The sequence below is a fragment of the Ranitomeya imitator genome, chromosome 9 (assembly GCF_032444005.1).
Source record: "Ranitomeya imitator isolate aRanImi1 chromosome 9, aRanImi1.pri, whole genome shotgun sequence".
In the NCBI taxonomy this organism is placed as follows: domain Eukaryota; kingdom Metazoa; phylum Chordata; class Amphibia; order Anura; family Dendrobatidae; genus Ranitomeya; species Ranitomeya imitator.
This window is the reverse complement of record NC_091290.1, coordinates 85,737,154-85,752,333: the sequence shown is the minus strand read 5'-3', so window position 1 is coordinate 85,752,333 and position 15,180 is coordinate 85,737,154. Positions and strand designations below refer to the sequence as shown.

Below are 15,180 nucleotides of genomic sequence, written 5' to 3'. Positions count from 1 at the left end.
CTCAGGCCCCCGGCACTAGCGATATTAACCTGTACCCGTTCCACTGCTGCACGCTGCTGTGTCTTCTGAGTCTGAGTCTGAGTCTCTGCAGTGACTGTTCAGGCAGACAAGTGAATAGAGCATGGCCCTCCCCCATCATACTCAACCCCTCCTGTTGATGTCCATGCTTCTTCAATGCGAGCGTCTCTGGCGCCAGCAGCTTGTTCCTGTGTTCAGCGGTCACATAATACCGCTCAATAAAGTAATGAATATGCGCTCCACCCCTATGGGAGTGGAGTCGCGTCCATATTCATTACTTTAGTGAGCGGTACCACGTGACCGCTAAAATACAGGAACAAGCTGCCGACGTCCGAGACAATCTGAGAAGCAGGGACCGCGCAAGGAGCAGGTGAGTATGATGTGACAGCCGCTGCTCCCCCTTCCCCGCTGACCCCCTGGGACAATGACTCGAGTATAAGCCAAGATGGGCACTTTTAGTCCCAAAAAATGGGTTGAAAATCTCGGCTTATACTCGAGTATATACGATAATTTTTTTAATGTCTTTTTGTAATTTTTTAAAACACTAAATACTGAGTAGACCAAAGCTAGCAGACAGAACAATGCAGCATATGCCTGCGAAGCGAAGATTTTGACACCACAGATACACCAGGCGTCTGACGGAGATAAGAGACTGTATATTATTATTTATATAGCACCATTGATTCCATGGTGCTGTACATGAGAAGGGGATACATACAAATTACAGATATCACTTACAGTAAGCAAACTAACTATTACAGACTGATACAGAGGGGCGAGGACCCTTCCCTTGCGGGCTTACATTCTACAGGATGGTGGGGAAGGATACAGTAGGTTGAGGGTTGCAGGAGCTCTGGTGTTGGTGAGGCGGTAGCTCGGTAGTGGTGAGGAGGCAGCGGAGTCAGTGTAGGCTTTCCTGAAGAGGTGGGTTTTCATGTTCCGTCTGAAGGATTCGAATGTGGTTGATAGTCGGACGTGTTGGGGCAAAGAATTCCAGAGGATGGGGAATATTTAGGAGAAGTCTTGGAGGTGGTTGGGTGAGGAGCGAATAAGTGTGGAGGAGAGAAGGAAGTCTTAGGAGGACCGGAGATTACGTGAGGGAAGATATTGGGCGATTAGTTCAGAGATACAGTATATGGAGGAGACAGGTTATGGATGTCTAAATTGTATACATTTTATAAACTGAATAACTGTAAGAGCTGTATATATATATATATATATATATATATATATTTTTTATTTTTTTTTATTTTTTTTTTTGAAAACTCTAAATACTGAGTAGACCAAGACTAGCAGACAGAACAATGCAACGTAGGCCTGCAAAACAAGGATTTTGACACCACATATGCACCAGGCGTCAGCCAGAGATAACAGTCTGATCAAAATGTGGCCTTGATTTTTTTGGGCACACAAATACTGTGTCAATAAGTTGGCTATGACACTAAAAAAAAATTGGAGCACTAAAATTGTAAGATATTTAGCCAATGATATGCGTTGCGTGTGGCGTACAACTCACAGTGATAAATATAAGAACTGTAGCTAACTATTTTTGGGCCACCTACAGATTTTTGGGGCAACGAAATGGTGTCCAAAAATGTTGTAAGATGCTACAAATTATCAAATTATTAGCTAGTACAAAAAAAAAAGGGCAGATTTTTTTGGCGCACTCACATCTAATCCCTGGGACAATTTTTTTTTTTTAATTCTTAGATTTGCACGCTCTTGTATTGCAATGACCTGGCTGTAGTCTGCAGCATGACAAAGCAAATAAATGTAGAAAAAAGGGGGCTATGGATTGCTTTATAATAAAATGAGCAGGTTTAAGCTGCAAAAAAAAAAAATTGCCACGGATAACTGCAGCTACGTATATATAAAATAAGCAGCAGCAGCAGACAGTAATGGAGCTTTTTTAGGTATGCAGTGAGATCTATGTACTCACATACAGTGCCTGCAGGCCTTGCACTGATGTTGATATGTGCACAAAGACTCCCCTGCCTACCTAGCGCTGCAATCTATTTAACCTCGAATTAGCCCTAAAAAGGACTGTTGGTTTATTAGGATTTGTGGACTGAACACTAGCAGACCCACACTAGCATTTAGAGAATTAAAAGAATTAAAGCAAGTAGGTAGTGATGAGGCAATAAATGTAGAAAATTAATAAATTCTGTAAAAAGCAAATCAAGGTAGCAAAAATTGAGACAGAGAGACTCATTACTGGAGAAAGTAAAAATAATCCCCAAATATTCTTTAACTACATAAATAGTAAGAAACTAAAAAATGATAGTGTTGGCCCCTTTAAAAATAGACTGGGTGAAATGGTGGATGAGGATTCGGAAAAAAACAATATGCTAAATTACTTTTTTTCATCAGTATTTACACAAGAAAATTCCATGGCAGACAATATGATCAGTGATAACAAAAATTCCCCATTAAATGTCACCTGCTTAACCCAGCAGGAAGTACGGCGTCGTCTAAAAATCACTAAAATTGACAAATCTCCGGGCCCGGATGGGATACACCCCCGAGTACTGCAGGAATTGAGTACAGTCATTGATAGACCATTATTTTTAATCTTTAAAGATTCCATAATAACAGGGTCTGTGACACTGGACTGGCATATAGCAAATGTGGTGCCAATATTCAAAAAGGGAACAAAAACTGAACTCGGAAATTATAGGCCAGTAAGCTTAACCTCTACTGTTAGTAAAATCCTGGAGGGTATTCTAAGAGATGCTATACTGGAGTATCTGAAGAGGAATAACCTCATGATGACCCAATACCAACATGGGTTTACTAGGGACCGTTCCTGTCAGACTAATCTGATCAATTTCTATGAAGAGGTAAGTTCCGGACTGGACCAAGGGAATGCAGCGGATGTAGTGTATATGGACTTTTTAAAAGCTTTTGATATGGTGCCACACAAAAGGTTGATACATAAAATGAGAATAATGGGGATAGGGGAAAATATGTGTAAGTGGGTTAAGAGCTGGCTCATGGATAGGAAACAAAGGGTGGTTATTAATGGCGCACACTCGGACTGGGTCGCGGTTAGCAGTGGGGTACCACAGGGGTCAGTATTGGGCCCTCTTCTTTTTAACATATTTATTAATGACCTTGTAGGGGGCATACAGAGCAGAATTTCAATATTTGCCGCTGACACTAAACTCTGCAGGGTAATCAATACAGAGGAGGACAATTTTATATTACAGGATGATTTATGTAAGCTAGAAGCTTGGGCTGATAAATGAAAAATGAGCTTTAATGGGGATAATTGTAAAGTCATGCACTTGGGCAGAAGTAATACGATGTATAACTATGTGCTTAATTGTAAAACACTGGGTAAAGCAGTCAATGAAAAAGACCTTGGTGTATGGGTGGATAACAAACTCACATTTAGTGGCCAGTGTCAGGCAGCTGCTACAAAGGCAAATAAAATAATGGGATGCATTAAAAGAGGCATAGATGCTCATGAGGATGGATCGCCCCCCAGTAGGGCAGTGGGGTACTCGGATCCGGGCCCTTCGGTTCTCAAGGGGGATGTCTCGGTTGGTGACCCGGTCCGTGGCCCTAGGGGACGTCCGTTGATAAATGGGGGAAAGGTCTTTAGAGGGGAAATGTTGGTGACGCCACCTGTGGTATTCGGTCAGGGTGACCAACGCTGCTTAGGGGTTCGCTGGGGTGATGTTATGGCAGCTAGATGGTATACCTTCCCACAGGTGAAGTATATCTCCAGGGCTTCCCGAAGTGTAGATGGTGGATGGTGTGAGGCGCAGTGAAGAATGAGGACACAAGGTTGCAGTCTCTTTACCTTTTCACTGAAGGCTTCAGCATCCACTGTCCAGAGCACAGATCACAGGGCAGGCAGAGTCCGGCCGGTCTGAAGGCAATTCCAGAGTCCCCTTATCCAGGTGGAAATCAGTAGCCTTCCTCTAGCGCCTGAGTCTTGTAGTCCCTCCCTGCTGAGCTTCTCGGTGAGGTCCTCACAACTGTTGTTGGTGTTCTAGATGTTAAGTCTTTCTCTCTGTCCCCCAGATGGATAGGAACAACCCGTATGATTGATGGCCTGAGGCTTTTTACAGGGACCCTATCACGCCCCAGCCCCCACAAGTTGCCACCGTGCCTCCTGGGTATAAGGTCGGGCAGCCAACGTGGAATTAACTGTCCTGCCAGTCTCCGAAGTAAAGCCTAGAGATCCTTACTCCCCCGGTGTTCTGGCTACCGGCTTCTGCTCCTCAGAAAGGAGGCAGCCTTTTACAGGGCAGAACTCCTTCTGGTTTCCTCTCCTGTGCTATGACTTCGTTTCTAACCCACTACAACACAGTTCTCTTTGAGTCCTTTCTTAGGATGCTGCCGCATTGGTAAGCAGGCGCAGCTCCGTGGCCTTCTGTCTAGGCCTCTGACAGGATCCCACCCCTGTCAGGGACCACTCTGTCTGCAGCTCTTAGATGTTCCTCCTTCCCCCTCTCTGCCTGACAGGTGCTGCCTGGGTGAAGCCAAGTCAGCTTCTGCCTAACTTCCTATTCAGCCCACCAGTTTTACCTAATTGTGAAGAGTGCCCTAATAGATAGGAACAAAGCTCCCCATGGTGGACTGGAGTGTGAAGTGTGGTGTATGATTTGTGATACCTGGTAAAGTGATCTCCTTTATTGCCATCTGATGTAACATCACTCCCCCCTTGAGGAGAATGATATTACTGCAGCGACCAGGACCCTGGGGCGCTGCAAGGAGAACATAATTTTACCTCTATACAAGTCACTAGTTCGACCACACTTAGAATACTGTATACAGTTCTGGTCTCCAGTGTATAAGAAAGACATAGCTGCGGGTGCAGAGAAGAGCGACCAAGGTTATTAGAGGACTGGGGGGTCTGCAATACCAAGATAGATTATTACACTTGGGGCTATTTAGTTTGGAAAAACAAAGGCTAAGGGGTGATCTTATTTTAATGTATAAATATATGAGGGGACAGTACAAAGTCCTTTCTGATGATCTTTTTAATCATAGACCTGAGACAGAGACAAGGGGGCATTCTCTATGTCTGGAGGAAAGAAGGTTTAAGCATAATAACAGACGCGGATTCTTTACTGTAAGAGCAGTGAGACTATGGAACTCTCTGCCGTATGATGTTGTAATGAGTGATTCCCTTCTAAAATTTAAGAAGGGACTGGATACCTTTCTTGAAAAGTATAATGTTACAGGTTACATATACTAGATTCTCTAAAGGGACTCTGTCACCTGAATTTGGAGGGAAGAATCTTCAGCCATAGGGGCGGGGTTTTCGGGTGTTTGATTCACCCTGTCCTTACCCACCGGCTGCATGCTGGCTGCAGTATTGGATTGAAGTTCATTCTCTGTCCTCAATAGTACACACCTGCGCAAGGCAAGATTGCCTTGTGCAGGCATGTACTACGGAGGACAGAGAATGAACTTCAATCCAATATTGCAGCCGGCATGCAGCCAGCAGGTAAGGAAAGGGTGAATCAAACACCCGAAAACCCCGCCACTATGGCTGAAGATTGTTCCCTCCAAATTCAGGTGACGGAGTCCCTTTAATAGGGCATTGATCCAGGGAACTAGTCTGATTGCCGTATGTGGAGTCGGGAAGGAATTTTTTTCCCCAATGTGGAGCTTACTCTTTGCCACATGGTTTTTTTTTGCCTTCCTCTGGATCAACATGTTAGGGCATGTTAGGTTAGGCTATGGCTTGAACTAGATGGACTTAAAGTCTTCCTTCAACCTTAATAACTATGTTACTATGTAACTATTAGCTGAGTCTGGAGCAGAATGCAGTGAGCAGGGTGGCACGACGGTTGCGACGTGTGTCAATGCATCGCAATGCGTCGCTAATGTTAGTCTATGGGGAAAAAACACATCCTGCAGACAACTTTGCAGGATGCGTTTTTTCCCCTAAACGACGCATTGCGACGTATTGAAAACGACGCTAGTGTGAAATTAGACTAATATAGGCAGTGACTGATCACACTTCTCTCCATCATGTCTTTGTGAATGCCATGCAGCTGCTGTTACCTAGAGATAGCTTGATAATATGTGGCATATTTTATCTCTCCAGGTCACGTCAGTGAAGTTCCTGCTGCTCATGCAAAAACACACTTTTCCTATTAACATTCAAGGACAGTTTTCTTGTTAGCTCCTTAGACAAAATAAGCATAATCTGTTAATTGAAGGATTTTGGAATTCATTTATAAAAATATACCGTATATATATATATATATATATATATATATATATATATATATTTAGTGTATATTTCTGTTCCTGGAAAACCCTTTAATTAGATTAGAGATCATACACATTTTTTTGATTGAATTTGCCATTATGCCTTCATATTCTATTTTGTATTTTTTTTATTTAAGGGTCGATTCGAATTGGCTGCCGAAACAAAAGAAAGAGAGAACATTAATTTAAGAGAAGAAATTAAAGCATTGCAGGTGAAGTATAGAAACTTATGGAAATAAAGGGAAAGGTTCATCTGTTAAATAGTCACTAGCGCTGTGGAATATGTTAGCGCTATATAAAAATAAAGATTGTTATTATTATTTGAAGATTGTCATCAAATGGGCCCAATCTTTATGAGCTCCCACTGATGCTAGAAAAGACGAGGCACTGCACTTACCTGAGCACTGTGCCCCTATATCCACTTACTGAGAAACTGTAGTACTCTCAGGCCGGCGTCACACTCAGCGTATGAAAATACGGTCTGTTTTTTTACGGCCGTAATACGCCATAAAATTCCAAAAATGGTGATCCGTATGTAATCCGTAGGCAAGGTTTGGTCGCGTATTTTGCACATGTAATGTTGCGTATGTAATCTGTATGCCAACCGTAATGCGTTTTTTTACGCAACCTGACAAAATGGACATTTAACGGTTGTTGAGGCTGCAATTGCTTTAAATCACCATCAGCAACCCTATTTAAGGCCTCTACAACAGGTGGCACCCTCCCATATGGCCATTTTGTGGTTGTTGCATCTGGATGAGGTGCATTTCAACGTTTATGATGCTTGCCATACTGTTTTGAACTCCGTGGAGGCGAGCACCAGACTTCCGGGATGTCTGTATGGCTTTTTGAGCTAATTAGCATGTCTGAGCTTCCTGATTGAGGGTTTGCCACAATTCCTTGCACCTGGCGATGTCTGGAGATGTCTGGCGTATTTCTCGCAAGTCACACTGTTGGTCCGTGTGTAATCCGTATTTTTCTCGCCCCCATAGACTTTCATTGGTGTATTTTTTGCGCAATACGGTGACAAACGCAGCATGCTGTGATTTTCTACGGCCGTAGAAGACCGTATAATACGGATCAGTAAAATACGGCAGATAGGAGCTGGGCCATAGAGAATCATAGGAATCTTAGGAAACGCACAGAAATATGAGGAGTATATTATGACCAGAGTTGCCAACTTGTCTTTTTAGTTTTTCTGGACAGCTTATGAAAAAATCATGAACAGACAATATTTTTTTATGCACACATTGGAAAACCATACTAAATAATTTGGATTATAAGTCTGAAATGTCTAGAGCCAAAAATTCTAATACCAAGAGAGCTGCATTTACTGTGACGTGTAAAATGATAATTAGGCCGGCGTCACACTCAGCGCATGGTCAGTAATTTACGGCCGTAATACGCAGAAAAGTCCCCAAAATAGTGGTCCGTATCTCCTCTGTAGGCCTTTAATTTAATAGCTAGACAGCCAAAATTTTGCACATACACACTACTAACATTAGTAGTGTGGATTATGCAAAAAAAATGGGGATATGAGATGGTTTACTGTATGTAAACCATGTCTCATATCATGTCGGGTTTAGGAAGGAGATAGCAAAGCCGGCAATTGAATTACCGGCTTTTATGCTATCTTGTGCTGGATGAAATATTAATATATATATATATATATATATATATATATATATATATATATATATATATACCTATTCTATGTGTACACATTTATTCTACCTATTCTATTCTAACCTGTCAGTGTGATTTTACTGTACACCGCACTGAATTGCCGGCTTTTCTCTCTAACACCGCTGCGTATTTCTCGCAAGTCACACTGCTGGTCCGTGTGTAATCCGTATTTTTCTGTCCCCCATAGACTTTCATTGGCGGATTTTTTGCGTAATACGGTGACAAACGCAGCATGCTGCGATTTTCTACGGCCGTAGAAGACCGTATTATACGGATCAGTAAAACACGGCTGATAGGAGCTGGGGCATAGAGAAGCATTGTATCGTATGCAATCCGTATTTTCAGCACCTCTCTTACGTCCGTAAAACACGGTAGTGTGACGCCGGCCTTATGGTCAGAAGTTGAACAATCCGTATAAGTTCCTTCGCTGGCTTTTTAATTTTATTATTTATTTAAATAATTTAAAAAGACAGCAATGGACCCCTCAATTTTTAATAACCAATGTAAAGCTGACGGCTGGGGGTTGCAGTTCACAGCTATCAACTTTACCTGCACTGATTAGCAAAAATAAAGGAGTCCCATGCTATTTTTTAAATTTTATTTATTTCACAGGCGCTGGCTGATGAATACTCTCATCATTGTATGCCTGCTCTTGCTGTGATCAGCTAGACCAAGTGTACAATGATGAGAGTAGTAGTTCACAACTGCTGGCTCACACGCTGTCATCTGTATGATTGCAAGGAAACTGCTGTGCTCTGACCAACGGTAAACTTTTTACCTCTGGTCACAGCTGCTGGCTCACACACTGTCATCTGTATGACAGAGTTGGAATCGCAGCACTCTGACCGGCAGTAACAACCTTACTGCCGATCAGAGTCAGTGTTTTTCACACTGTCACAGATGACAGTGTGGTAAACATCGGATCTTCGGGCCCCTCATTCATTTGAATGTGGTCCAGATTCGCCGATGTCTTCAGTGCATAGAGGTGGTGGAACTATAGGCATGGGGAGCAGTGAATATTCATTCTCTTTAATCATGGGCACATGTGTCGCCCAGGCAGCTGGCAGGAGACGGCAGCTACTATATGGCTAACCTGTGTGCCCGCTATTAAAGAGAATTATTCACTGCTCTCAACTCCCATAATCTCGGGCATGGGGAGCAGTGAATATTCCTGCAGCTGACCTCGGCGTCTAGGGGCACATGGCAGTGACATCTTGCGCTGATTACACAGCAGAACAGGACCCCGAGCTGCAAGGGAGCAGAGGGAAGGTGAGTATAGTTTAGTTTTTATGTGTGTGGCATAGTCGGGGCCATGTATACCAGGATTGGGGATCATATATACCAGGAAGATGATGGGGGCACACAAAGATCACCCAGCAGCTGCAGGAGCTAATGGCTGCAGCTAACCTGTGCGCCTGCTATTAAAGAGAATGAATATGGCAATCTCATGGATCGGATGGGTCCCTGACCTAACTGCCTAGTGTGAACACTTAGCTCTGGCTAATGTCTTGGTAAAGTCTATATTTATAAGTATGGTAGGTTGGAACAAAGTGTGATTGGATGTAATTAAAATCACAGTTCACACTAGAAGTAAGGTCAGTAGCCCATCCGATCTATGACATTACCTTGATGCTTTTGGATGGGCTTACAATTTTTGGCCAAATCATGTGCTAAGCATCTTGTGTGTTTTTTCATTAATTTAAAAAGCCAATATGCTATTCACATTTCATGTATTTCACATCGACTTTCATTAGTGCAATTTAGTGCAACCTTTTTCTTTATTTGCTATGTGAGTTTTTTAGTATGCACTAGTTCAGACTAGTTCTTTGTCCAATTTTCTATTACTTGGTCTGGATGAACATGCAGCCTGAGTGGATTAAGTAAGAGATGGGAGCTCCGCCTCCCTTCTGCAGTCCCTCCACACACTGGTAGAGCTTCAGGTGCTTCTGACCACTTATCTGGTAAAGACAGAGGGGTCACTGATGGGCTCTTAATCCTCCTGGATCAACAGGGGAAATCAGGACTTACTTGCTACTTGCGGCCATGCTTTTCTGATGCAACCTTCAGGGAGGACATCAAAACTGGGTGCATGGTCCTCGATCCACAGGGAAGACGATCTACAGCTCCTCTTATTCATTTTTTGGAAATAAAAACTTGCAGGAAAAAGAGCAGCGCAGATAGGGTCTTATCTCATGATTTACAAGTATCGTATCAGCAAAAAGCTGCTTACCTGATTGTAGTGTAATGAAAGCGTGTATATGCCAGATGCTGCAGATCCACGGGTCGACACGCTACCATAACAGGAATGTTATAAAGGAAGATTTGTGGATCATGTCTGCGCTGCTAACCAATTCGAAGCCAGACATAGTGAAGGAATTATGATGGTTTATTCAACGCATTTCAGAGTCTATATGACTCCTTCGTCAGGAAATACCACATCAACATGCGAATTGGTTAGCAGCACGGACATAATCCACAAATCCTTCCTGTATAACATTCTTATTCATTTTTTAAGAGACCTCGGATACCCCCAGCCCCTCCCACAATTTCCTAACCCATTTCTAAACCCAAATACCATCTCATTTGATCTAAACGCCAACCGCACGCCACCTAACATTCTTTTGTGGATTTGCAACATTATTGGAGTGCCCCCAAGGGCTGTAGGGTACTCGGAGCCGGGCCCCTTTGGTTCTCAGTGAGGGGATGTCACGGTGGCTGAACCGGTCCGTGGCCCTAGGGGAACATCCGCTGTAGATTGTGGGGACAGGTCTTTAAAGGGATAATGTTGGTGACGCCACCTGTGGTATTCGGTTAGGGTGACAGACGCTGCTTAGAGGTCCGTTGGGGTGATGTTATGGCAGCTAGATGGTATACCTTTCCACAGGTGAAGTATGTCCCCAGGGCTTACCAGAGTGTAGATAGTGGATGGTGGATGATGTAAGGCGCAGTGAATAATGAGGACACAAAGTTGCAGTCTCTTTACCTTTACTGAAGGCTTCAGCATCCACAGTCCAGGGTAGGGACCACAGTGTAGGCAGAGTCCGGCCGGTCTGAAGGCAAATCCGGAGTCCCCTTATCCAGGTGGAAGTCAATAGCCTTCCTCTAGCGCCTGGGCATTGTAGTACCTCCCTGCTGAGCAACTTGGTAAGGTCCTCACAACTATTGTAGATGTTAATTCTCTTTCTCTCTGTCCCCCTGACGGATAGGACAAACCCGTATGACTGGTGGCCTGAGGCTTTTTATAGGGACCCTAGAGACGCCCTGGCTCCCACAAGTTGCCACCCTGTCTCCTGGGTATATGGTCGGACAGCCAATGTCGAATCAACTGTCCTGCCAGTCTCTGAAGTAACGGCATAGAGATCCTTACTCCCTCGGTGTTCTGGCTACCGGTACTGCACTTCAGAAGGAGGCAGCCTGCTTCTAGCTGGTCTCCCGCTGATATTCCTCTCCTGTTGCTATGACTTCGTTGCTCACTCACTGCAAAACAATTCCTTTCAATGTCTCTTTCTTGGGATGCTGCCGCATGGGATGCAGGTGCAGCTCCGTGTACCCTCACCTTCCACAGGCCGCAGTCTGAAGCTGGCTGGAACACACTCCAACCAGCCTCTGCCAGACTCGGTCGGGACTCACTGACTATCTCCTACTCCCTCCAGTCAGCTTCTGTCTAACTTCGTAACCAACCCACCAGTTTTACCTTAGTGTGAGGAGTGCCCTAATAGATAAAAGCATGGCTCCCTCTGGCGGACTGGAGTGTGAAGTGTGTTTTGTGGTTGTGATACCTGGACAGAAGATCTCCTTCATTGCCCTCAGACGTAACATCACTCCCCCTGGTGGAAGAATAACATTACTACAATGACCAGGACTCTGCGGCGCTGCATTAGCTATTAACCCTTTCCTTGCAGAATAGCTTTAACCCTTTCTTCTCCTCTTTCTGAACCTCTGTAGAGCTCTATGGAGCTGCAATGGGTGTGTGTAGCTTAAGCGTAGGCCTGACAACTGGGATAACTGCAGCCTTGAAAGGATTGTTAAAAAAAGGCCATTGAAAAATTTGGGATAGATTCACAAGGGGCTGCGGTTATCCCGATTGCTTGTTCACCTTTTTGTACCACACTTTTTCCTTCTGTTCAACTTTCCATTAATATGCTTGGATACAGCAGTCTGTGAACAGCCAACTGCTTTAGCAATTACCTTTTGTGGCTTTCCCTCCTTGTGGAGTGTGTCAATGACTGCCTTCTGGACATCTGTCAAGTCAGCAGTCTTCCCTATGATTGTGGAGCCTACTGAAAAAGAATAAGGGGCATTTTTAAATGCTTAGGAAGCCTTTGCATGTGTTTTTTGTTAATTATTCTAATTTACTGTGATAATTTCTTTTGGGTTTTCATTGGCCACAATTATCAACATTAACAGAAAAAAAATACTTGAAATAGCTCTCTGTTTTTAATGACTCTATATAATATACTAGCTGAACAGCCCGGCGTTGCCTGGGCATAGTAAATATCTGTGGTTAGTTATAGCAGCTCACTTCTCTTATTTTCCCATCACGCCTCTCATTTTCCCAATCACATCTTTCATTTTCCCCCTCACATCTCTCATTTTCTCCCTCACTCCTCTCATTCCGCCCTAACACTTGTCATTTTGACCTCACATCTGTCATTTTCAGATCACTCCACTATTTTCCCTCACTCCTCTCATTTTGCACTCACACCTTTTCATTTTCACCTCACACCTCTCATTTTCACCTCAGTATATACATGTTTGTCATCTCCCTTATATATAGTATACACCAGTATGTCATCTCCTGTATATAGTATATACCTGCTGTGTGTCATCTCCCCTGTATATAGTATATACCTGTATGTCATCTCCTCCTATATATAGTATATACCTGTATGTCATCTCCTTCTATATATAGTATATACCTGTAGGTCATCTCCTCCTGTATATAGTATATACCTGTGTGTCATCTCCTCCTGTATATAGTATATACCTGTATGTCATCTTCTATATATAGCATATACCTGTATGTCATCTCCTCCTGTATATAGTATATACCTGTAGGTCATCTGCTCCTGTATATAGTATATACCTGTGTGTCATCTCCTCCTGTATATAGTATATACCTGTATGTCATATCCTCCTGTATATAGTATGTACTTGTATGTCATCTCCTCCTCTATATAGTATATACCTGTGTGTCATCTCTCCTGTATATAGTATATATCTGTGTGTCATATCCCCTGTATATAGTATATACCTGTGTGTCATCTCCCCTGTGTATAGTATATATGTGTGTGTCATCTCCCCTGTATATAGTATATACCTGTGTGTCATCTCCCCTGTATATAGTATATACCTGTAGGTCATCTGCTCCTGTATATAGTATATACCTGTGTGTCATCTCCTCCTGTATATAGTATAAACCTGTATGTCATCTCCTCCTGTATATAGTATGTACTTGTATGTCATTTCCTCCTCTATATAGTATATACCTGTGTGTCATCTCCTCTGTGTATAGTATATATGTGTGTGTCATCTCCCCTGTATATAGTATATACCTGTGTGTCATCTCCCCTGTATATAGTATATACCTGTGTCATCTCCACTGTATATAGTATATATCTGTATGTCATCTCCTCCTGTATTAGACCTCGTTCACACGTTATTTGCTCAATATTTTTACCTCAGTATTTGTAAGCTAAATTGGCAGCCTGATAAATCCCCAGCCAACAGGAAGCCCTCCCCCCTGGCAGTATATATTAGCTCACATATACACATAATAGACAGGTCATGTGACTGACAGCTGCCGTATTTCCTATATGGTACATTTGTTGCTCTTGTAGTTTGCTTATTAATCAGATTTTTATTTTTGAAGGATAATACCAGACTTGTGTGTGTTTTAGGGCGAGTTTCGTTTGTCAAGTTGTGTGTGTTGAGTTGCGTGTGGCGACATGCATGTAGCAACTTTTTGTGTGTCGAGTTGCATGTGACAGGTTAGTGTAGCAAGTTTTGCGCATGGCGAGTTTTGCGCGTGGCGAGTTTTATGTGTGGTGTCTTTTGAGTATGTGCAAGTTTTGTGTGAGGCAACTTTTGCATGTGTTGCAACTTTTGTGCATGTGGCAATTTTTCCGCGTGTGCAAGTTTTGCATGTGGCGAGTTTTCCATGAGGTGAGTTTTGCACTTGTGGCGAGTTTTGTGTGAGCCTAGTTTTTGCATGTGGCGAGTTTTGCGCGTGGTGAGTTTTGAGCGGCGACTTTTGTGTTTCGACTTTTATGTGGCGAGGTTGGTGTATGTATGGTGAAATGTGTGCTGAGGGTAATATGTGTTCAAGCACGTGGTAGTTTGTGGCGCATTTTGTGTGTGTGTTCATATCCCCGTGTGTGGTGAGTATCCCATGTCGGGGCCCCACCTTAGCAACTGTACGGTATATACTCTTTGGCGCCATCGCTTTCATTCTTTAAGTCCCCCTTGTTCACATCTGGCAGCTGTCAATTTGCCTCCAACACTTTTCCTTTCACTTTTCCCCATTATGTAGATAGGGGCAAAATTGTTTGGTGAATTGGAAAGCGCGGGGTTAAAATTTCACCTCACAACATAGCCTATGACGCTCTCGGGGTCCAGACGTGTGACTGTGCAAAATTTTGTGGCTGTAGCTGCGACGCCTCCAACACTTTTCCTTTCACTTTTTTCCCCATCATGTAGATAGGGGCAATATTGTTTGGTGAATTGGAACACGAGGGGTTAAAATTTCGCCTCACAACATAGCCTATGACGCTCTCAGGGTCCAGACGTGTGACTGTGCAAAAGTTTGTGGCTGTAGCTGCGACGGTACAGATGCCAATCCCGGACATACCACACACACACATAACATAGTTAGTAAGGCCGAAAAAAGACATTTGTCCATCCAATATTCCATCATAATAAATCCCCAGATCTACGTCCTTCTACAGAACCTAATAATTGTATGATACAATATTGTTGTGCTCCAGGAAGACATCCAGGCCTCTCTTGAACCCCTCGATAGTAACATAGTTAGTAAGGAAAATTGAAACATTCCTACAAAGAGCTGCCCAGGTTCCACTGAGATTTGAACTCAGATTGCTGGATTCAGAGTCCAGAGTGCTAACCATTACACCATGGAACCACACATACATACACACATAAACACATTCAGCTTTATATACCGTATTAGATGAGTTTCACTTTTTGTATTGAACTGAAATAAATTAACTTTTTTTTATG

The 15,180-nt window shown here is 43.2% G+C and overlaps 1 non-coding gene across 1 annotated transcript; it reads right to left on the bottom strand.

Moving 5' to 3' along the window:
* Window positions 1-15,010: 15,010 nt before the first annotated feature.
* Window positions 15,011-15,082, bottom strand: TRNAQ-CUG (transfer RNA glutamine (anticodon CUG)). Its single transcript has one exon. It is a non-coding gene; the product is annotated as a tRNA-Gln (tRNA).
* Window positions 15,083-15,180: the final 98 nt, after the last annotated feature.